This window comes from Microcaecilia unicolor, chromosome 5 (genome assembly GCF_901765095.1).
Source record: "Microcaecilia unicolor chromosome 5, aMicUni1.1, whole genome shotgun sequence".
NCBI lineage: Eukaryota > Metazoa > Chordata > Amphibia > Gymnophiona > Siphonopidae > Microcaecilia > Microcaecilia unicolor.
The window spans coordinates 260,788,209-260,811,773 of record NC_044035.1 but is presented as its reverse complement, the minus strand read 5'-3'; the positions used below and the strand labels follow the sequence as shown (position 1 = coordinate 260,811,773).

General features: G+C 42.3%; 2 protein-coding genes across 6 annotated transcripts in view; one reads left to right on the top strand and one right to left on the bottom strand.

Annotated features, from left to right (window-relative positions):
• Positions 1-23,565, top strand: part of CMSS1 (cms1 ribosomal small subunit homolog) — a 488,636-nt gene that overhangs the window by 136,147 nt on the left and 328,924 nt on the right. Inside the window, exon 2 of one of the 3 annotated variants that reach the window (XM_030204065.1) lies at positions 8,834-8,947. The exons of the other annotated variants lie outside the window; for them this stretch is intronic. The gene's annotated coding sequence lies outside the window, so the exon portion shown is untranslated. The remainder of the gene's footprint in view (positions 1-8,833; positions 8,948-23,565) is intronic. 3 annotated transcript variants of the gene reach the window in all.
• Positions 1-23,565, bottom strand: part of FILIP1L (filamin A interacting protein 1 like) — a 347,951-nt gene that overhangs the window by 89,341 nt on the left and 235,045 nt on the right. The gene's annotated exons all lie outside the window — the stretch shown is intronic.

The following is a 23,565-nucleotide window of genomic DNA, read 5'->3' as shown; positions in this document are numbered from 1 at the left end:
AAATACAGGTTCCAGAAGGCATTGCAGGCAAGGAGCCAGGGGGTGAGATGAAGAACCCGGGCTGGACTCCTAGCTGCAATAGGAGAAGACATGGGTGTAAGCTGACAGGATGTGTAGATTGGTTGCCACTAGGGGGGAAAGAGAGATAGGAAACCCTGTGTGCAGGAGCTCATCATTAGTCTAATGCTCAACTCAGCTGGTATGGGTGTGGGGGAAGCTAATGGAAGGAGTCCCAGGGAAGAGAGAAGCAGAAGGAGAGAAGAGGGTAGAGTGAAGCAGATGCAGGGTGAAATCCCTTGGGTGTGAGAGAGTCCCAAAAGTATTTGCAGGCTGAAAACCCTTGGGTAATAGAGGTCCCTAAAGTATTGAATCTACCAGTGAAGCCGATGTAAAGGGGAATCCCTTGGGGTATGAGAAATCCTTAAAGTATGGAACCCCTCCTGAAGGTAAAGAGAGTAGAAGATAGAAACTGCTGCTTTGTGATTTAACTGTGATGATGAACTGAATGAACTGCTTCTATTTGGAATTGAACTACTGTTTATTGTGCACTGGATAAAGAGCCCAGACTGGAGCTGACTGTGAGCCTGTATTGAATCCTGGTATGTACTGATAGCCTACTGCTTAAAGGGGACTATTTGCCACACACTTTCAGGTGGCTTATATGTGCTTAAGATTGAAGGTGAATTCTGCTGTTGGAACTGTGTATCAGGTCTACTAGAAACCTGCATGGAATAAAGTCCTTAAGATTGAAGTTGCTGGTGGACATTTATTTCTTGACTGTACCGGGAGCCTGTGGCTGGAGGAGATTGTTCTATCCTTGGCTGCACCTACAGGTACCTGGTTACAAGGGTCATGACATCCACATAGGAAAGCATAGGATATTCTAATGACACTCATGCCTCATGGCACTTTTGGGAAGGGGCCTTAGTAAAGCATTATTTTGGAAGCAGTTGTTCCAGATGTGATATGCCTCCAACCAATCTCCTGATTAGGGCTACAAACGTGGGTACAAAACAGGAATGTGACTACTTCAGTTGCGCACTTGTATGTGAATTATGAATCTGCCTCTTGTAGGCCAAAGGAAGTAAATCCTATCACATATTCTATCCTTGTATTGGCAGCCCTTTCATGTGCTGTCTGTAACATGTACTATATATTTAAAAAATTTTTGTCTGTGCACTAGCTTATGCTTCGTTTACTGATCAATATAGTAGTATTACATTCCATCTGTGTTTCTTGTTATATGGTGATTGAGTGATGAAATGTCCAAAGTTCCTACAGGCACGGAGAGTTAAAAATGCAGACGATGTTTTGAAAAAATAACTGGCTAGGTTACAAAATGAAAAGTACAATGTGAAATATAACCTCTTAAAAGCTGGATTCTCTCTTTAACAGCAGGTTATCGAATCCCAGAAGTGCACTGGCCACTCATTCAGCTCTCAAACATACATTTTTTTTAGGTTGAAAATCTCTTAAAAGTTTATAGATAAAACAGGAGTGGGATAAAGAAGTTGTTTGCATCAGGAACAGAAAAGTCTTCAACTTAGAGAATCATAAAATATTAGACTATCTAGATAAATGATACTAAAACTAAACTAAACCCTGAGCTAAAATATGAACTAGTGTTAAATTATCATATATTATGAGTCAGACAGTAGTGCCTATTTCAACTTCATTATAGATCACCATCATGCCATCTTTTTCCAGCTCTGCTGAATGTCATCACCATCTGTCCTAGGCTAAGGAGCAGAGCCTGTTCTGGTTTTGTTATATATCACTGTCTATCCATTTTTTCCAAGGTGTTTAAGGGCTTATGTGTCCTGGTTGGCCTTGAGCTCTGCTTGAGTTGCAAAGCAAGTGTTTTGCCTTTGAGCCACAAGGTTGTTTGTAGCACTGTTTCTCAATCCATTCTAGGAGTTTTCCTTATCTAGCCTAATCTCGCTGAGCCTGTAACTTTCCCATTTGGCCTGGCCATCCGTGCCTAACTCTTTCTCTGCAGTACTGCATTGGTGCCAGCTGAACTGACTGGCTTCTGGTTCTGATAATATTAGTGGGGGCTTCCTGCCCCTCAATTGCTCCGCCTCCACACTGACATCAGTGTCAGCCAGCAGAGGACCATAGAGGTATGCTGAGGAGCAGGGCCGCCGAGGGACTGAGCCGGGCCCGGGGCAAGGCTGCCGCTCCCCCAATCGCTACTCAGGCCTCCGGCACCGCAATCCCCAGTCTTCACCTGCCCACCCCCATCGACAGCCCCCCTCTGTCCGCCACCGGGCCCCCAGCATTCAAATCGGCAGCACCTTAACTCCGTGTGAAAGCGCAGCGGCAGATCGCCTCCCTTTGGGCCGTCCCTCCCTGTGTCCCGCCCTTGTGGAAACAGGAAGTTACATAAGACAAGGGTGGGACACAGGGAGGGAAGGCCCGAAGGGAGGCAATCTGCCACTGCGCTTTCAAACAGAAGTGAGGCGCTGCCAATTTGAATGCAGGGGGGCACGGTGGTGGACGGAGAGGGGCTGTCGACGGAGCCGAGAGTGGATGGGTGAGACCAGGGACTGTGGTGCCGAGCCCGGGGAATTTTGTCCCCCCTGCCCCCCCCCCCCCCCCGGCAGCCCTGCTGAGGAGACAGCAGGCACATGGGGCCACTGCCTGATGTTCATTGGCTGCTGTTGCCTGCCTCTCAATTTCTCTGCCTCCACGCTAACATCAGTATCAGCTAGCAGAGGACCATAGAAGTATACTGAGGAGACAGCAGGCACATGGGGGCTAGCAAAGCACATGGACTAAACAGGTCATGGTGGACCTCAGAGCTCTGGCCAGGCCAGTAACAGGTCCAGGTAAAGGGTGGCCCCAGAAGCCTTCAAAGTTCAGTTCAGTTGGTCAGTATACTGTGGGGGTGGGGAGGGGGAGGAAGGGGGACAGAGTTGAAGCTGGATGGAGAAAGGGGTGAACAGAGAAGATGGATGGGACTTGGGGGAGTAGGGAGAAGGGAATAGAGAGGAAGATGGATAGGACTCGGGGACAGGGGAAGAGAGTGGTTGGAGGGCAGTAGGGGGGGGGGATAGGAGAGAGGTTGTGGGGCATGGCTGGAGAGGGAGATTGGAAGAGAGTGAGAGAAACTGGTAGGGGCTGGCTAGGGGGGAGATACTGGTGAAGAGTGGAAAAGGAAGGAAGATTACAGAGCTAATGTGAATTGGGCCTGGTCCTGAAGGAAGGAGGTTGAGGAAGAATGGTAGGTATATTTAGGGGGTCCCTGAACTTTGTAGAGGTTAATAAGGGGTCCATACATCCTAAATGTTTGAGAGCTTCAGAGCTAAATTACTTGGCTAATTGCTCAATCTTGTTTTCATATTTGTTTATGAAGTTATATATTAGTTCTCATGCTCTCATCTTGTATCTCATATCTCATTTTGTGTTTCATTTTCTACAGTACATGCATATGGAGTGTTTTCTGTTTCTCTAATGTTGCACTTGCACTGAGAAAAAAAGCAAAAAAACAACAGGGGTGAAAGTGAGGAAAGTTCCAAGTGACCAAGGCAAACAAGGAGTAAGAGCATCCAAAAAGTTTATTTGCCTAAGTAAACTGACCCAAAAGACCCTTCACGGGCCGTGTTTCGGCACAAAGCCTTCCTTAGGGGTTAAGATGGTTCAGATAAATTAGAATCGCAGAGAATGTAAAAACCATTAAAATAATGGAGCACAATACACAGCGTGCCATGGAAAGACTTGTTTCCCTTGGTCATTTGGAACTTTCCTCACTTTTACCCTTGTTTTTTTTTTTGCTTGCTTCTCTTGTGGAAGTTGTGAGGACCCTCCTCTTTCCTTTTCTTCGCCTGCATTTGCACTGAGTAAATACATGTAGAGTCTGGCTTCTCAGGATCTCCATTTCAGTTTTGTCTGCACATTTTCTAATTTGTAGTCACTTATTCTACATTTAATGAACACCATTGACTCTCTATTTGTGTTCTACTTTGGGACTTGAGGGATTCTATTAGTGTGTAGCTTTCATGTAGGAATCTTTAGCAATCTAGCCTTTGTTTACCAGTAGGGGATGCATTGATGTCCTGCTACTGTTCCATTACTGTTCTTGAGTTGGATTGTTGTACAGTTCTAGCAGGGGAGATATGATAGAGATTTATACTACTTGAGCACTGCTCTGCATCCATTGCTGGGGAGCTTCTATGATTATGGAGTATATATTTATAGAACTGGATATAAAGGGTTTCTAATCAATGATTATTCAGGTATATAATGCATGTTGCTTTAAAATGAATCTTTTGATAGCAAAATAGTATACCATTTCCCTGTTCCTTACACGGGGCAAGAGTTACTTTAGGAAAAATAAAAAGGGCCCAACCTCAGAAGTTTGCCTAGGGGCCCCATAAGTGGTTAAAGCGGCCTGGTATCCACCATGAATATGGATGAAAAGTTTGCATGCAGAGGAAATAAAGCATGCAGATCTGTCTCTTGTGTATTCACTAGGGGGTATTCTAGGACTAGCTTGAGAAACACTGAATTAGGAAAAATACAGGCTAGGAGAGTCTGCATGGAACCTAAATGCAAATCTAGTGATCCTCAGGACTTCAAAAGAGAGTTCTGGGTACACCTTCATGTTCCAGACAATTTGAGGGTTGAGGGCCAAGCCACGAGGACCATAAAAGACCCTAGCCTAACAGTGATAACACAGCTGTTAAAGGTTGATAGAAAGTATGATCTTGCTTGCCTTCAAAGTAATGGAGTTAAGCACCCTGGGGTCCTTTTACTAAGCCGCAGTAAAAAGTGGCCTGTGGTAGCGCGAGCTCATCTTTTGTGTGTGCGCTGAGCCATTTTTTTACCATGCCATGGAAAAAGGGCCTTTTTTTAAAGGGCTAGAAACTGGACGTTCCCTAAAATTGAAACCAGCCTGCATTCATTTTTGGCCTGAGACCTTACCGCCATCCATTGACCTAGCAGTAAGGTCTCACATGCTACCTGTGTGGTAAGCATGCAATGTGCGCCAACTGCCGTTTACCGACTGGTAAGCGGCACGCGGTAGAAAATTATTTTCTACCGTGGGATTCAGCGCTTGCCAAATTAAGAATTACTGCCCAGCTCACGTGCTAGCTCAGTGGTAGTGCCAATTTGGCACACGCTGTACACGCGTAGGCCCTTAGGCAGCGTAGTAAAAGGACCCCTCTGTGTAAAGCTTGCAGTGGAAACCAGGACACTTGCTGTGTGTTAGAAAGATAGTATCTGAATAAAATGCAATTATAAAATCCTGAACTGGCTTATTTGCAGGGGCTCTTAACTAATGTTTCTGTGAAACAGCTTCAATCTGCACAGGAGTCCTCTGCTATCATTGCCAGTGGTGGGTCTGTGCAATGACCAGGTGAGGGCATGTTCTTAGAATGCTCCTATCCTATTCTTCATGATATTTGAGTTTATTGTTCACAGAATAGATATGTAGTGTATGTGTGTGTGTGTGTGTATATATATATATCTTCATTCCTAATTCTGTCTTGTCTATTACATCCTTTAAGTGATCTTAAATCTTTAACTTCTGTTGCCTAGTTTCTCCTAACATCAGTGTAATATACAAACCCATGTTTCTGATCTATAAAAAGTAGAGGTAATGGGTCATGGATTTAATGTACTGTCTTTCTGTGGTACAAAGTAGTTTACATATTAAATACATTTACTTTATCTGTCCTTAGTGGGCTCTCAATCTATGTTTTGTACCAGGGGCACTGGAGGGTTAAGTGATCTCCTTGTGACCCAGGGTCACAAGGAGCTGCAGTGAGAATCGAAGTTTTATAAAATTTAAGTTGTGTTTCCCTTTTAGTTTTCCTTTTTAATGTTCTGTGGATAGTACCACTGACTGAGATCAATATAACTTATTGATTCAGTCATTGTTATCACCAAAATTTATTTTGTGGCCAAGGTAATGCAAATGCAGAACTGATTGATGAACATAGATGGCAATGACTGTCTTAGTCCTGATGGGCCCTTTCCTTTAAAACAAAACAAAGCAGAAAGGGCCTTCAGGAGCAGGACAAATTTTTTATTGAAAGGACCTGATATGGACCGTCTTTCGGCGACTATTTGTCTGCATCAGGGATCTAGTGAGATCAAGGTCTTATAATTCTCCTTCATCACCTCCCTGTAAAGCTCCTTCTGGCCTTCATCCAAATAGCCCCATTGCTCCTGGGAGAAATAGATAGTGATATCCTCAAACGTCCCTTGCACACAGACCCAACAGGAGAAAATCAGTCCCAACACTGGCAATTCTAAGCATAGCACTGAAGTTCCAGGTCTTTAAAATCACACAGGACAAGCCATTCCAGCAGCAAAAAGCTATTCTCTTTGTTGAATTAGAGTCACTTCACTGGCTTTCGATCAGATACCGCATACAATTCAAGCTTCTACTCCTTACCTACAAATGCACCCGGTCTGCGGCGCCTCACTACCTCTCTACCCTAATCTCCCCCTATGTTCCCGCCCGTAACCTCTGCTCGCAGGACAAATCCCTCCTTTCAGTACCCTTCTCCACCACTGCCAACTCCAGGCTCCGCTCATTCTGCCTTGCCTCACCCTATGCCTGGAACAATCTTCCTCAACCCCTACGCCAAGCCCCCTCCCTACCCATCTTCAAATCTCTGCTTAAAACTCACCTCTTCAATACTGCCTTCGGCACCTAACCTTTCGAGAAATATAGTATGCCCTATCAGATTGACCCTACACTTGTCTTTTAGATTGTACACTTGTCTTTAGATTGAACACCAGTCTTTTAGATTGTACACCAGTCTTTTAGATTGTACACTTGTCTTTAGATTGAACACCAGTCTTTTAGATTGTACACTTGTCTTTAGATTGAACACCAGTCTTTTAGATTGTACACTTGTCTTTAGATTGAACACCAGTCTTTTAGATTGTACACTTGTCTTTAGATTGAACACCAGTCTTTTAGATTGTACACTTGTCTTTAGATTGAACACCAGTCTTTTAGATTGTACACTTGTCTTTAGATTGAACACCAGTCTTTTAGATTGTACACTTGTCTTTAGATTGAACACCAGTCTTTTAGATTGTACACTTGTCTTTAGATTGAACACCAGTCTTTTAGATTGTACACTTGTCTTTAGATTGAACACCAGTCTTTTAGATTGTACACTTGTCTTTAGATTGAACACCAGTCTTTTAGATTGTACACTTGTCTTTAGATTGAACACCAGTCTTTTAGATTGTACACTTGTCTTTAGATTGAACACCAGTCTTTTAGATTGTACACTTGTCTTTAGATTGAACACCAGTCTTTTAGATTGTACACTTGTCTTTAGATTGAACACCAGTCTTTTAGATTGTACACTTGTCTTTAGATTGAACACCAGTCTTTTAGATTGTACACTTGTCTTTAGATTGAACACCAGTCTTTTAGATTGTACACTTGTCTTTAGATTGAACACCAGTCTTTTAGATTGTACACTTGTCTTTAGATTGAACACCAGTCTTTTAGATTGTACACTTGTCTTTAGATTGAACACCAGTCTTTTAGATTGTACACTTGTCTTTAGATTGAACACCAGTCTTTTAGATTGTACACTTGTCTTTAGATTGAACACCAGTCTTTTAGATTGTACACTTGTCTTTAGATTGAACACCAGTCTTTTAGATTGTACACTTGTCTTTAGATTGAACACCAGTCTTTTAGATTGTACACTTGTCTTTAGATTGAACACCAGTCTTTTAGATTGTACACTTGTCTTTAGATTGAACACCAGTCTTTTAGATTGTACACTTGTCTTTAGATTGAACACCAGTCTTTTAGATTGTACACTTGTCTTTAGATTGAACACCAGTCTTTTAGATTGTACACTTGTCTTTAGATTGAACACCAGTCTTTTAGATTGTACACTTGTCTTTAGATTGAACACCAGTCTTTTAGATTGTACACTTGTCTTTAGATTGAACACCAGTCTTTTAGATTGTACACTTGTCTTTAGATTGAACACCAGTCTTTTAGATTGTACACTTGTCTTTAGATTGAACACCAGTCTTTTAGATTGTACACTTGTCTTTAGATTGAACACCAGTCTTTTAGATTGTACACTTGTCTTTAGATTGAACACCTGTCTTTTAGATTGTACACTTGTCTTTAGATTGAACACCAGTCTTTTAGATTGTACACTTGTCTTTAGATTGAACACCTGTCTTTTAGATTGTAAGCTGCTTGAGCAGGGACTGTCCTTCCATGTTGAATTGTACAGCACTGCGTAACCCTAGTAGCGCTTTAGAAATGTTAAGTAGTAGTAGTTGCAGAAATGGACCACTGGTTGCAGACATGGGATAAGTATATGAGTTTACAGAAAAACTGTTTTATATATTCATCATCCCAATGTGTTTATAAACACGCCAAAAATCTCATATTTTCTTACATATTTGAGTGTGTATAACTATACCCAGGATTTATTTTACTTATTTGACTGCATTTAATATACTGCCCCGTTACACATTGTGCCATGGAGCAGTTTACATTAAAATAAAATAATAATAAGTAGAAGAAGAAAAGTTACAATTAAATAATAAGTGAAGAAGCACAAGAAAATAAAAGGAAGAAGTGGGGAAGGAAGAAGTGAGGATGGGAGTAAGGAAGAGGAAAGGAGGAAAAGGATAGGGGAAGAGTCCTTGAATTAGGAAAGAAGAGATGAAATGTATTCAGAGGCTGTGTGGTAGAGCCAGGTTTTCAGGAGGATTTTGAATTTTTTAAATGAGGGTTCTGCAGTTGTGCTCTGGGAGGGAATTCTAGTGATAAGGTCAAAGGTAACAAAAAGCAGTGAAGCGTTTCATATCTATTCAAATTTAGATGGAGGAGGAACAGCAAGGAGAGAGACTTGAGTGGAGCGTGTGTGAGGGAGCACAAGGCATAATAGAAGTCAGATAGGCCAGAGCGGAAGGAAGGCAACTCTTGAAAGCAGCGGTAAGTCATTTGAACTTGATTCTTGAAGAAACTGGTAGCCAATGTTTGGCAGAAAGGAGGGGAATAACATGGTCTGGCATTATGAAGCAACTTAGCTGTAGTCTATTCTAGAAACTAGAGCAAGCAGTATATGATTGTTCTTGATTATTCTTCATTTGCTTCTTAATAAAATGCATGAATGCTGTTTTGATTTAGCTGTTATGGTCTGAGGCAGTTCAACTCATTTGCAAAATCCAAGCCCTTATGTAAATCATTTAAGATGTGGACTTATTACCATTTTAGTATGATTTAATTATTGTATTGGTGCTATCTGAAGGCAGTTCTATCCAGAATGTTTGTGTTCTTGACATTCACAGACACCAAAATGTGAACCTATTCTAAATAAAAGTATTTGTATATGAGAGTTGCCTTGTGTTCTAACATCCAGCTGAGCTGATCGTTGTTTTTGCCATCAGATATGGGAACAATTGAAGACAGCTACAACTGGTCCAACATTTAACTGGTCCAACATTTATACAGGAGAGTGCACATATATGGAATTATAATCTGATGGCCCATGTTCTAATCCAGTAGAGAAACAGGAATTACATACCCTTTGGAAACTCCTACTTTAACCTTCCTATAAAACTGTCCATATACCATTTCATTCCCATCACAATCCTTAGAAGACTTAGGGCTCCCTTTACAAAGCCGTGCTAGCAATTAGTGGTGCACCAAATACGACAAAGCCCAATCAATTCCTATGAGCTTTGTCACATTTGGTGTGTGGGAATCACTACCGCGACTTTGTAAAAGGAGCCCTTAATGATATAAATGTAGGAATCGAAACCCTGAAGATAAATGTTTGAATTCTTTATATTCTTGCTGAGTTTTGGGGATTTTTTTTTCCACTCTAGTTATTTGTTACATCCTAATAGCACAGGGCCTAGAGAATAAATACATTTTTAATGATACCAAACATTTGTGCTGGATAGAAAGAAGTGTCTTGGAAGGAACCAATGGATCGGTTGTTAAATAGTGGCAAATGCATTAATGTTACATTGGATTTTCACAAAGAGACTTTCATGTTTAATAGAGACTTTCTACCCCGCCCAACAGACTAGCCATCTGAGTGGCTTACGATCTAAAGTTAGGCAAGAAAGATTAGAACACACACGAAGACAAGACATGACTTTGTTCTGCCTATTTACCCATGCAAAACAGCAAGAGAGACAAAATCTGACTACTGTATTTAAAGGACTGTTTGGATTGGCATTTTTGGAGTTGCATGCTTTGAGTCAGAGATGTGTTTGCACATCCTTATGTATAAGAAATATACTTGAAGAAAGATGCAACAAAAAAAGTGTGAATAAGTGTTAATGGTGTTCTCCCTGGCTCCATTCAGTCTGCCGTTATATTCTGTATAAAGGAGGCAGTTCACAGAGGCTTTTCCTGGCACATAAGTGGCAACACATGTTTGAAACACTCAATCGAAACTCCAGGAAAAAGTGACAACCATACGGCAGCAGGAAGGCCAGATAAAATTTGTTGTGCTAATGCTTACCACATAATTGGTATACTTAACTACTTAGGAAATGATTTATTCAAAATAATCTGCCCCATTTCATTAGTTTCTCTACATAAGGGGGGCAATTTCCAAAGCCATTTCTGTGTGTAAAATATTGCTGTATGCATAGAAATTGGGCGCCTCATATTCAAGTGAAAGTACTGCTTAGGTTCAATGTATGCAGTTTGAACTGCAGTAGGGTGAGGAGCTTCTCCGAGGACAAGCCCATTATCCTGTTTCTAAGAGTGGCCAATCATGGTCACAAGTACCTGGCAAGACCCCAAAAGAGTAAACCAGATTTTATGCAAATATTAGGGAGGGGCCCCCAGAGCCCACTAACAGACCCTGTTTGCACCCCCTATAGGTCTATTTCCTTGGTCACCTTTGTGGGCCTGAGGCCTAACTTATGCTCTAAACCATGCTCAGAGCCATCCTGTGATGGCTTCTGCAAAATTCATTGCTTTGCAGTTTTGTGGAAGATGTTCTGTGCTATTATGGACACTGCTTGCCTGAATACCATAATTGTCTATTGTTCTACCCGGGGCGAGTGAGTTTCCCAGCCATGGAAAGCTTGAACATTATGTCTGGACCAGTTAGAACCAGTTCTGCCCAGAAGAAAGAAGCAGCTGGACCAATGAGGCAAGATGAATGGACTTGGACTCTGGATCTGGGCACTGAAGACCAAGATTCACAGCTAGCCATGGATGCTGTTCCTATCGTGTTTGTCATCAGACAGGTACTCTGAAGAGTTGTAAGAAGGAATTAGTGGATTTGCACCTAACTGACTCTGTGCCACATGAAGTTAGTTATGTCCTGATCCTTTCTATAAAAGATTGTTGTACAGTTGCAGAGAAGACACTGCAGGCACAAGCAAAGGAGATTTATAGTGCCTAGGACCCCATATACTCTGATCTTCCTGGCTGAGAGGAGAAGCATTCCTTGCATTCTAGACCAACTAGCTTAGGTAGATTTGGTTTGAAAACCAGCTAGAGCCAAGGGAAGATCAAATTCCATCTTACCTGGGACTCAGTTACCCACCAGGTGAGTTTGGCCATTCCTATAGTTTGGGGTAGCTTGAAATCCTTCTATGAAAGGCAAAATGGGAGTTAGGGCTAATTGGCATGAGTTGGGCTGCATATTGTAACTTGTGCAGAAATGTTGTGAATAATTCTGTCTTAGGAGCAACAATCATGATAACTTTCAGGAATTATTAGTGTATTTTACCAGATCAGATCTATTTTGTGATTTATTTGTTGCCAGAGAAATGTTTTTGTTATGCTGGCATTATTTTGTGCTTGTTACTATTTATGTACAATATACAGATGTATTATGTGTCAGAGTTTGTATAGTCCAGTCATTTCATCCTGAATCCAATGGGAGTAGTGATAACACACCCCTAGACGTTATGGTGTGCTGGTTGCTCCTGCTGAGTAATTGTGCCACTCTGTTATTCCTACACCCCCTAACACCAGCTCTGTTTAGCCCTGACTAGGTACTCCTTTTGTTTGAAGAAAATCACCACTGATACATCTGCATGATGTTTTCTGTGCAGGTGCAAACCAGTAACTCTATGAGGAGGGGTCATGTTTGTCCACTTGCACCCATTCTTACATTTTTGAGTCAGCCAAGCAAATGATTTATTTATTGAGATTTATTAACCACCTTTATGAGGAGATTCACCCAATTGGCCTTTGGATTGGCCATACAGACAATAGAATTAAGTTTACTTCTTTTTAATATGAGTGAACCCTAAAAAAGAAAATACACAAAAAAATAGTGAAAAGTATTTTTCCACAAAGACAAGAAATATCACAAGTCCTCACAACTAAGTGACATCATCCAATGGAGCTTGCATAGGAAAAGCCTCTTCAGCTTATGGAAGACTTCTAAAGCCACCCACATCCATAATTAAGTAGGTTCAGCTTCAGGTCTATTCTGAATTCTGTTATCTGAAATTGAATTGTTCTTACCGATATTGAATTTCCATGGCTAAGTCACAGGTCTGAAAATTTATTTTATCAGCTTTGTAGTTTATACATAAACCAGGACTGGTTAACCTCAGTCCCCAAGGGCCACAACCCAGTCAGGTTTTCAGGATTTCCCCAATGAATATACATGGAGGCATTGCATGCAAATAGATCTCATGCATATTAATTGGAGAAATCCTGAAAACCTGGCTGGGTTGTGGCCCTTGAGGACCAAGGTTGTTCACCCCTGCTATAGAAACCTTACTACTATTCCTATTGCTATTTATCATTTCATACACTGCACTGTGTACATACACATAAGAGAGAGTTCCTGCTCTATGGAGCTTACTTTCTATTCAAGACAGACAAAAAGGACAAATTATAGAATTAGGGAGTTTCATTTTATGGGAATGGTTTTAAAAACATGAATATGAGCAGTAGAGTAAGGGATTAAGATTTACAAACAGCCTGGAAAAGTCTTTTGTTAAACTGCTTTAAAACCACGATCTCATCTTAAACTTCATGGTCTGCATCTATCACCTCATACGCCACAAATCATTTTTAACAACTGTAGTTATATAGTATGTGCTTAAGCACCATTACAGTCTGAATGTCTTTCAGCAAGTTACCAAAAGAATGAACCCAAGATATCTCTCACACATATATTCCGAAAGTCAAAGGCATAAGTAGCCCAGATAGTTCAAAATTAATCAGAGCTGTTGTGACCACAGAACTTGGTGTAAAAAGAAAATTGATAATTTATGGATTTTATATGTATAAGGCACCCTTATTGGAGTATGAATTTTGTCTAAAATTGAACAGTGTTCATTTCTCTAAATATTGTGAATTGCATTTGAAGTCGGATATCTGCAGATATCAGAGTTTGTGTTGGCTCGTCTCATATTATTGCTGCTGCAAAAAGGATGTTCATGTGAGCTTGGGGGACATTCAGCTCTGTCCTGCAGAGTTCTACACCATGGAGAATTTTGTATATGTCTCAAATTGTGCAGATTGGACACCGTATTCATTAGTTCCTTGCTGTTGTGTTTTCTATGAAAGGTCAGTACTAATAGAAGAACACCAAAAAAGTAGTGAGATCAACACGACACTCCCAAGACACTGTGGGTACGAGTAATAAAATGTTTTATTAAATGAAAATTAAAAAAGACTCTACACAGAGCCGTATTTCAGCGAAAAACGCCTGCCTTAGGAGTCTACAAGTCAAGAGAGGTATACAATTATAATACATTCAAATAAATAGAACCTAGAACAGTCATATAAATAGCAGTACACAAAAATGTATAAAACTTAGAACAATCATATAAATGGTAATGACTGATAAAACAAGGTTTAAACCACCCCCCCCCAGAGACATAAAAACCATGTATTGAAAAGATAAACATCCAAAGAAACTGTAAATCGCATGAGACTAATAAGATGAAATTAAAGAAACTCTAAAATGGACCATGAAATAAATAACAGTATAAAATTGTAAAAAAACGGAATGAAACTACAGTTCTGTTCATCCTTTTTCCGGATTAAGGCTAATAATTATAGGAGATATCAGGTATGTATAATATATGAAAATAAATGCAGACCTGTTTGTTGTGTAAACCAATGAATGGAACACCATAAATAAGGTAGTCAAATCAAGCCTGAAACAGTGAAGAGTACCAGAACATGAAAAATGCATTTAGTTGGAATAAAACAGCATAGGGTAAGGGGAAAAACAAAAAGGAACAAAACAAAAGGGATAATACGTACCTTTAAAAAGGCTAATGACAGATGAATGCGCTTAAAAAAAAACAATCATTCAAAACCATGGGGATGACAAACAGAAAAAGAGTGTTTGTAAACATAATGTACTGAGGATTGCGATTTACAAATGAATAACAAATACATGTGCTTGAAAGACCGACAAAACCATGGTGATGGCAAACAGAAAAGGAGTACTTGTGAGCAAAAAAGGCTGGGGAGAGGAAGGACACAAGGGGCAGGGAATGTGGAAAAGGGTATGATGAGTGAAAAATCAGGTAATTGAACCAATAGTAATTGATATGCCCTAAATGATATATGATACTGATTGTGGAGTGGAGACCTGTTGTAATAAACAGTTTGGATGCAGCCACTTTATAACTAGTGAATGCACATATCAGTTATGTGCTTCTGTAGGACCATGCCATGAGAAGGGGGAAACTATGTAGATATTGTAATATGTGAATGGCAACTGATTATAGAAAAGGTGTGTAATCAATGGCTAGGTTGAGGCCGAAAGGGGCCTGGCTCAAAGTGAAAAATAAGTCTCTGTTCTTCTTGTAATAGAATTTTATCTAAATTGTTTCTCCTCCAGTTCTGTTGGGATACTTTAAAAACGAAGAATTTCAAGTCTTCTATAGTGTGGTCAGTCTCTTGCCAATGCTGAACAAGTGGAGCCTTAATATTGTTGTGTTTGATATTACTGTGATGCTCTATAATTCGTGTTTTGACCATCCGGACGGTCTTGCCGATGTAAAGCAAGTTGCTGGGACAAACAATGAAGTACAGTGAAACCTCAGGTTTCGTCGATAATTCGTCCGAAAACTATCGACGAAAACCGAAACTGACGAAAACCGAGGCAACAAGCAATTTTTCTTTTTTTTTTTGTTTCAATCATTTTTATTCAAAACTTAAGAAAAGTTAACATCATCATGTATGAACGTCTGATATTTTCCCCCCATGTGGCTAAACTAACACATAGTACTTCTACCCCAACAAATAGGACTTAACCTTCCCTCCCATTCCCTTCCCCTCCCCCCCTTTGTTTCCCTTGCTGTGGCATCAAATGAACATAATAACGCAGGGTACAGGGCAATATCTAGAAGTTTAATAGTCTACTCCTGGCAGTTGGAGTCAGAGTATTCCAAAAGGGAGTCCAAGTGAATTGGAAACGCACTCCAGTCTTCGTTCTAAAGTCTGTAATTCTCACCCTCTCTACCCGCAGTAACGTTATCATATGCACATGCCACTGCGATACTGTAGGGTAGTTGTATGTAAGCCATTCTGAGAGTATTGCTTGTTTAGCCAGTACAATAGCTTTGCGTACAAAAGCGGTAAATCCTGATGGGACAGGGTGTATGAGAACAGGATGGCCCAGGAGCAGTGCCGAGTCATACTTCCAGCCCGCCTTCCACATCTCAGAAACATATTGTTCTAGCTCCTTCCAAAATTGGACTATGCCCATGCAGGACCAACACAGCAATTTTTCTTTTAAATGAATAAAAAAGACTAATGTATAGAATAAATGAACATTTAACATTGCATTTACCTTTCTGAAGATTCTTCTAGGTGTATGGAAGATGGAGAGAGAGGAGCAGAGATTATTGTTTGGAAGGGGGATCCCCCTCCATAAGGACACTATCTGGGGGGGGTCACTTCCCTTCTTGTTCTTTTATACAGGCACTCAACCAGCAGCAGCAGTAGTGTGGCAAAACGACGAGAATTTGGTCAAAAACCAGCAAGGACTTTTATACAGGCACTCAACCAGCAGCAGCAGTAGTGTGGCAAAACAACGAAAATTCGGTCAAAAACCAGCAGGGACTTTTATACTGGCACTCAACCAGCAGCAGTAGTGTGGCAAAACGACAACATTTTGGTCATAAAAGAGCAGCAGTGTGATCCCACAACCGGAAACAACGCCCCAGAAGAACGACACGTGAGAACGCAAGATTAGCTGTGTGGGCACGCCGACGAAAACCGAGACGAAAATTTCACGAAAGAAATCGACGATAACCGAAACCGACGAAATGCGAAGTCAACAAAAACCGAGGTTTCACTGTATATGACATTGGTGGTGGTACAGTTGGAATCATGTTGGAGAGCATATGATCTCTGACTCTGTGAGTGGACAAAGGTCAATATCTTCAAAGAATGCTTGCAGATACTGCATGTGCCACAGCCAGTGGCGTAGCTAGGGTAGTTGACACCCGGGGCCGGTCATTTTTTAACACCCCCCCCCCCCCCAAATCCAGTACTAGGCATACCGAGAATACAAAACACTCAGGACCTTTAGCGCAATTCTACCATACCATAAGCAGTCATTTCTACAAGTCACACAAGCATCTTAAACGCTACAGTGAGCACTAGAACATCAATTCACCTATTGTAAAACGAAAACAGACAGATTAGTACAGATCGTCGATCCTGCACAGTCAGTGCCAACCGAAAGCCATGTCTTTTTCACAAACACAGATACACCCTAATCCACTATAGAATAAGTAATCATAAACTTTCTATTTAGACAAAAATTAAACTGAACCCCCGATGCCAGACTCTGCATACAATGCAACACCACAGAAACAGAAAATGTCCCCTAGTACTGTGCAAAATATAAAGACAGTGGATGTAAATTTGAAAAAACTAACAAACCCAATCACCACTTTACAAATTAACAAATAGAAATAAAACAAATATAGAAAATAAAATACCATTTTATTGGACTAATACATTTAGCTTTCAGAGGCCAAAACCCCCTTCCTCAGGTCAATACAGTATAGTGCTGTTATAGTATCCTATCCTGACCTGAGGAAGGGGGTTTTGTTCTCTGAAAGTTAAGTCAAAATGTATTAAAAATTAGTCCAATAAAATGATTACCTTATTTATATGTTCTATTTATAAACATTTATTAACACATAAACACAGATACAATACTATACCCTAAAGCAAAAAAATAAAAAAATATATATTTTATTTACAGTTTGTTGTCTCTGGTTTCTGCTTTCCTCATCTTCTTTTCACTGTCTTCCTTCCATCCAGCATCTGTCTTAGCTCTTTCTCTGAAATCCAGTGTCTGCCCTCTCTCTCTCTGCCCCATCCATCCACCATCTGCCCTCTTTCTCTCTCCCCCTTCCACCCACCATCTGTCCTTTCTCTCTGCCCCTTTGGTCCGTCTGCCCTCCCTCTCTCATCCATCCAGGGTCTGCCCTCCCTCACGCGCCCCCTCCTTCCATCCGGGGTCTGTCCCCTCTCTCTGCCCCCTCTTTTCAGCCCCCTCTTTCCACCTGCACCTAGTTCCAGCCCACATCTCCCACTTGCCACCCTTTTCAGCCCCACTATCCCTCCAGTCCCCAGCCCTTTTCTCCCATCAGTCTTGGGCTTCAGCCCCCAGCCACTTCTTCCTGTCCCCTTTTCAGCCCTAGTTTTGAACCCCAGCCCTTTTCTCTCACCAGTCCCGAGCTTTAGCCCCAGCCAGTTCTCCCTGTCCCCTTTAAAGCCCCCAGTCCCCACAGTTTCAGCCCCTGCCCCTTTTCAGCCCCCAGTTCCAGACCCCTTCTCCCATGAGCACTTCCCTCCCAAGTCCCCTTAACCCCTCTGAGCACCCCCACCCCTCCCCAATCTCCCCTCTAAGCACCCCCACCCTCCCCAATCCCCTTCTCACCTCTGAGCATCCCTCCTCTGAACTCCCCCACCCTCCCCAATCCCCTTCTCACCTCTGAGCATCCCTCCTCTGAACTCCCCCACCCCTCCCCAATCCCCTTCTCACCTCTGAGTACCCTTCTGAGCTCCCCCACTCCTCCCCAATCCCCATTCTCCCCTCTGAGCACCCCTCCCTAATCCCCTTCTCCCCTCTGAGTACCCTTCTGAGCACCCCACCCCTCCCCAATCCCCATTCTCCCCTCTGAGCACCCCTCCTCTGAACTCCCCCACCTCCTCTCCAATCCCCTTCTCCCCTCTGAGCTCCCCCCTTGACCCAGTCCCGTTCCCCCTCCATTGAGAGCCACAGAGCCCTCTTCTCCTGCCACCGCCTGCCTTTTTCTTTTTTTTTAAATCCGTGCAGCCACGCAGGCAGCGCTTCACGTCTGCCCTGCGTGTGCTGTGAAAGAAGTAAATCGCCAGCGCTGGCTTCGGGCCTTCCCTCGATGTCCCGCCCTCGAGGAAATAGGAAGTTACCTCACAAGAGGGCGGGACATCGAGGGAAGGCCCGAAGCCAGCGTTGGCGATTTACTTCTTTCACAGCACATGCAGGGCAGATGCGAAGCGCTGCCTGCGTGGCTGCTCGGATTTAAAAAAAAAGAAAAAGGCAGGCGGTGGCAGGAGAAGCGACGCGATGGAGCACCCCCCCACCTGCGGACACCCGGGGCGGACCGCCCCCACCGCCCCGCCCTTGCTACGCCACTGGCCACAGCTAGAGTGACCAGAGAAGTGAGAATTGTGACTCGACGCGGGCTCAGTAGGCAGGACGGCACCAGTTTTTCTTTTAGGTTCCGGTCTCTGGAGTGATCTATGATTAGGCGTTTATCTTTAAAACAGGTGTGGCTTTCATGTATATGCCAGTGTATGCAGTGTATGCAGAGTCGTATACTTTTCTGTATATTTTTGGACAGGTGTGAGTATCGGAGAGTACAGACTACAGCAGGTTGCACTTTGGGTGTTTGGGGCTGGAGGAGTGCTTCTCTGCTAGTCATGATGGCTCTGTGGAAAACATGTCAACAGAAATTTCAGATGAGATGTGGGAACTGCGGAAAGGGATGGCTCTAGAAAATTACATAAAAGCAAAGACTTTCCAGTTCAGTGCACCCAGGAAACAAATCTAGGCTGCCTCCAGAAGAAATATTTAGGAAAATGGAAAGAACTTTTTAAAAGAAAAATGTTTATAAGTATATTGTCTCAGAAGATTAATGCCAAATCCTCAAAAATGCAGTGGTGGGCGATGACTCATTTTAAGCCATGTCAAAACAATGCAGTTTTGTAGTTTTGCCTTCCCTAAAGAAGCCACTGCAAGTTAAACAAAATGCCAAGGAACTATACTGATAGACTGCCTCAAATGATGTGCTTTCACTTGGCTTTGTGCCATCTCTTCCTTGCACAGGGATTACTGCAGAACAAAATCCATAATTTATACCAACAGTGATCATCCAGCGTTTACTTCGTTGGTATCTTAGCTCTATCACTTAAAAGAAAAAAATATAGTCAAACAAGTCTGGTAGGTTCAAAAATCTAATGCAACCATATAGCTTATACCAAGCTTGTGGGGAGTGGTGTTTGGATGTCTTTTAAAGGTTAGGTTGCATTTATCTACTCATGCACTCTCACTTCCTGAGTGCATTTGATAGTTTGAAGTCACTGGTCAATGAGACTTTGAAGACAAAAGGCTGTTGTGTTAAACAGGTGGTGTTAAATTTTGACTCTCACCATGAAGCTTGCATAAAATGGGACTTTGTGGTAAAATAACTCATTTCAACAGTAGCCCAAGTTGATATCTCCCCCTCCCCCTTAATTCTTTGCAAGCTTTGTAGCTATACCACCAAGATTTGGTTATTTAATACTTTACTGCTAAAAATTAATTCTTTATTTGTAATGTGTACATAAGTACATAAGTATTGCCATACTGGGAAAGACCAAAGGTTCATCAAGCCCAGCATCCTGTTTCCAACAGTGGCCAATCCAGGTCACAAATACCTGGCAAGATCCCAAAAAAGTACAAAGCATTTTATACTGCTTATCTCAGAAATAGTGGATTTTCCCCAAGTCCATTTAATAATGGTCTATGGACTTTTCCTGTAGGAACCTGTTGGGCTTATTGTTCCCGCTTTCCATTGCCAGCAAATGTCATATGTAAGTTCTTGTGTTCACATGGCTCCTAACTTTTTCTTTTCTAGGTCTGTTTTCCAAAGTGTTTACCATATGCCATATCTACTGGAATAATTGTTTCAGGCTTATTTTCGAAAGAGAACGGCGCCCATCTTTCGACACAAATCGGGAGATGGGCGTCCTTCTCCCAGGGTCGTCCAAATCGGCATAATCGAAAGCCGATTTTGGGTGTCCTCAACTGCTTTCCGTTGCAGGGACGACAAAAGTTCATGGGGGTGTATCGGAAGCGTAGCGAAGTTGGGACTGGGGTGTGCCTAACACATGGGCATCCTGGACTGATAATAGAAAAAAGAAGGGAGTCCCTGACGATCACTTGGGCGACTTTACTTGGTCTATTTTTTGTTACAACCAAGCTTCAAAAGGTGTCCAAAATGACCAGATGACACCGGAGGGGATCAGGGATGACCTCCTCTTACTCCCCCAGTGGTCACTAACCCCCTCCCACCCTCAAAAAACCTTTTTAAATATTTTTTGCCAGCCTCAAATGTCATACCCAGCTCTATCACAGCATTATGCAGGTCCCTGGAGCAGTTTTAGTGGATGCAGTGCACTTCAGGCAGGCGGACCCAGGCCCATCCCCCCCTACCTGTTATACTTGTATTGGTAAATGGGAGCCCTTCGATACCCACCAGAAACCCACTGTACCAACATGTAGGTGCCCCCCTTCACCCCTTAGGGCTATGGTAGTGGTGTACAGTTGTGGGGAGTGGGTTTTGTGGGGGTTTGGGGGGCTCAGCACACAAGGTAAGGGAGCTATGCACCTGGGAGCAATTTCTGAAGTCCACTGCAGTGCTCCCTAGGGTGTCCGGTTGGTGGCATGTCAGGGGTCCAGTGCACTATGAATGCTGGCTCCTCCCATGACCAAACGGCTTGGATTTGGTCGTTTCTGAGATGGGCGTCCTCAGTTTCCATTATCGCCAAAAACCGGGGACGCCTATCTCTAAGGTTGACCTAAATTTCGTGATTTGGGCGTCCCTGACCATATTATCGAAACAAAAGATGGGCGCCTATCTTGTTTTGATAATACGGGTTTCCCCGCCCCTTCACTGGGACGTCCTGCGAGGATGTCCTCAGGAAAACTTGGGCACCCCTTTCGATTATGCCCCTCTTAGTGACTGTTTTTATGCTTAGGCTACTCTTGGCTGTTGCCCCTTTTCCAAAAGACCTGGGTATTTCTGTTTACATAATTAATTGCTTTTGACATTATGTTCCTGTTTGTGGTGATTACATTACTAACTCTGAGCAGTCTGTAGAGCAAATAAATATTATCCTCAACCAAGGCCTGAATATAAGACAGCAACAACTATGGCCATCTTAGCAGCAGTATGGAAAGTTTCATTTTATAGTCTATGCTATTGTCGGTGACAGTTCAAACTTGTTCACCTAATCTAGCTAATTAGTATCCTTGTTTTAAAACAATAGTGTGTGTTCAAGATGATGATGATGTTGGTCCTTCAACGTTCACTTGATCATGACATCACTGGTTGATTGGTTGTTATGAGCATGTGAGTACCTGAGTAGGCCAAATTGTGCTTTGAGCTATTCAAGACATACTGGACAAGAGATTCTGTGTAGGAGTGCTTGCTCAGCAACAGGCATCCTGCTGTTGCAAAGTTTACATTGCTTGTGCTACTGCTCTATTTCAACCCTTTTCTCACTCACAGATAGCTTCAGTGTGGATGAAACTTTTCAGGTGTGAGTGAACCTGAAGCAAGATTTATTAAAGATCTTCAGGCCAGTATTTAAATATTTTAGAGATGATTTGAGGAAGTTGTTGAAATTGTTTTGGAGTGAGATGCTTGAGAGTGCTTCCCTTATGTTAGGTCATCATAGATGATTTTCTTTGACAGTCACTTATTTGATATCTTGGCTAGAGAAGCACATGGTCTATCTTTGATAGATTGCCTATAATATTACAACATACGAACTCCAGAAGGAAGCTCTCTTTGGCACAATGCAAGCCCAATAGTGAGCTTTAGCTTATAAGTGAGGTTCATTTGGAGACAAGCCTCTCAAGAAACAAATGTACCAAGCAAGGGTCTTCTGAGGACTTTATGAGGTGTGCATCTGGCTGGTTTAGTTGTTCCATCTTCTTGGTGTTCCTGCCATGCTCCTGATCTTTCCTTCTTTCTTTCTGTAATCTGGCCTTCTTCCTGACCTGGTCTTCTGGTTATTCATAAGTGTTCTGCAGCTCCTTTTCTTACTGTTATGCTGTTTTGTTCAGCTGCATGAAGCTAAGGCCTGGTTACCAGCACCAGAGGACTTAAGCTAAAGGAGGAAGGCTTCTAGTTCTGGCACCAGAGAGTTCTCTGTCCTTTGGTCTAACCTGCTGTGTTCAGGACCTTATCTCCTACCTCCTACAAAGGCTCACTATGTCAGTACCAGGAATTCTGCATTTTTCCTTTTGGCCCCTAAATTGTGGAACGATCTCCCCCCACCTATTCATTCAGAGCTCAGCTTTGTAAAATTTAAAACTATTTTAAAAACTTGTTTTTTTCAGATTGACTTTTGGCCACAATGAATGACAGGCATTTAGGGACAGTCTAGCCTATTTAAAATTTTCATGTGTCTTATTATGTTTAAACAATTTTATTGTTATTAATGACAAACAATATAACAATTGAACAATTGAACCAGTATTCCACATTATCTCTCGCTCTCCCATCACAGATATCGATATGTTCTTATAACAGATTCAATGACTTCCTGTCTTAATACTCCCCTTGTAGAGGGATCGCATAATGTCTTCAAACACAATCTATACTCTCTAGAAACACGCTTCCGTAGATAAACAACAATAAGGTACCTACTACATAATCCTCCTTCCCTCCCCAACCCCCCTCCCCGACTGTAACTTCCCCCCTCCCTCCCCACCCTAGCCCTCCCGTCCCCCCCCCCCCTCATCCCCCCAGCCACCCCCCCTCCCCTCTTCCCCTACTCAGTCTGGCCGATCTTTATCGAATCAATAATAGGAAGTTCACTTTGCATTAAGAAGCAGGCTCCGGCCTCTTGGGCTTAGAATACGTAAGTAAGGGCCCCAAAGAGCCAAAAATGCGATCCTCTTTTTCTGTGAGAATCTAATCTCATTAGCCTCCCAGGAAATCAGCTGATGCAACTGATTTCTCCAGTGCCAGTAAGCCGGAGGGTCTTTGACCGTCCAGTATTGTAGTATGCATTTCCTTGCCAACAAACACATCTTGCGAATTAACAATACTTCAAAGCGATTCTGTCCTCTAAAGGACTCTGGCAGATCTAAAATTAATTGTTCAACTGTTCCCCGGGTCCTGATGCCCAGTCTCCTTTCCCAAAAGTCTCTAACCTGAGTCCAAAATCTTTTCACTCTAGGGCAACTCCAAAACATATGTAAAAATGTACCTGGGCTCGTTTCACATTTAATACAATTTGAGCCACGACCTCCTCCCATGTGTGTTAATTGTGTCATTGCTACATACCCTCTATGGATGCATCGATATGCACAT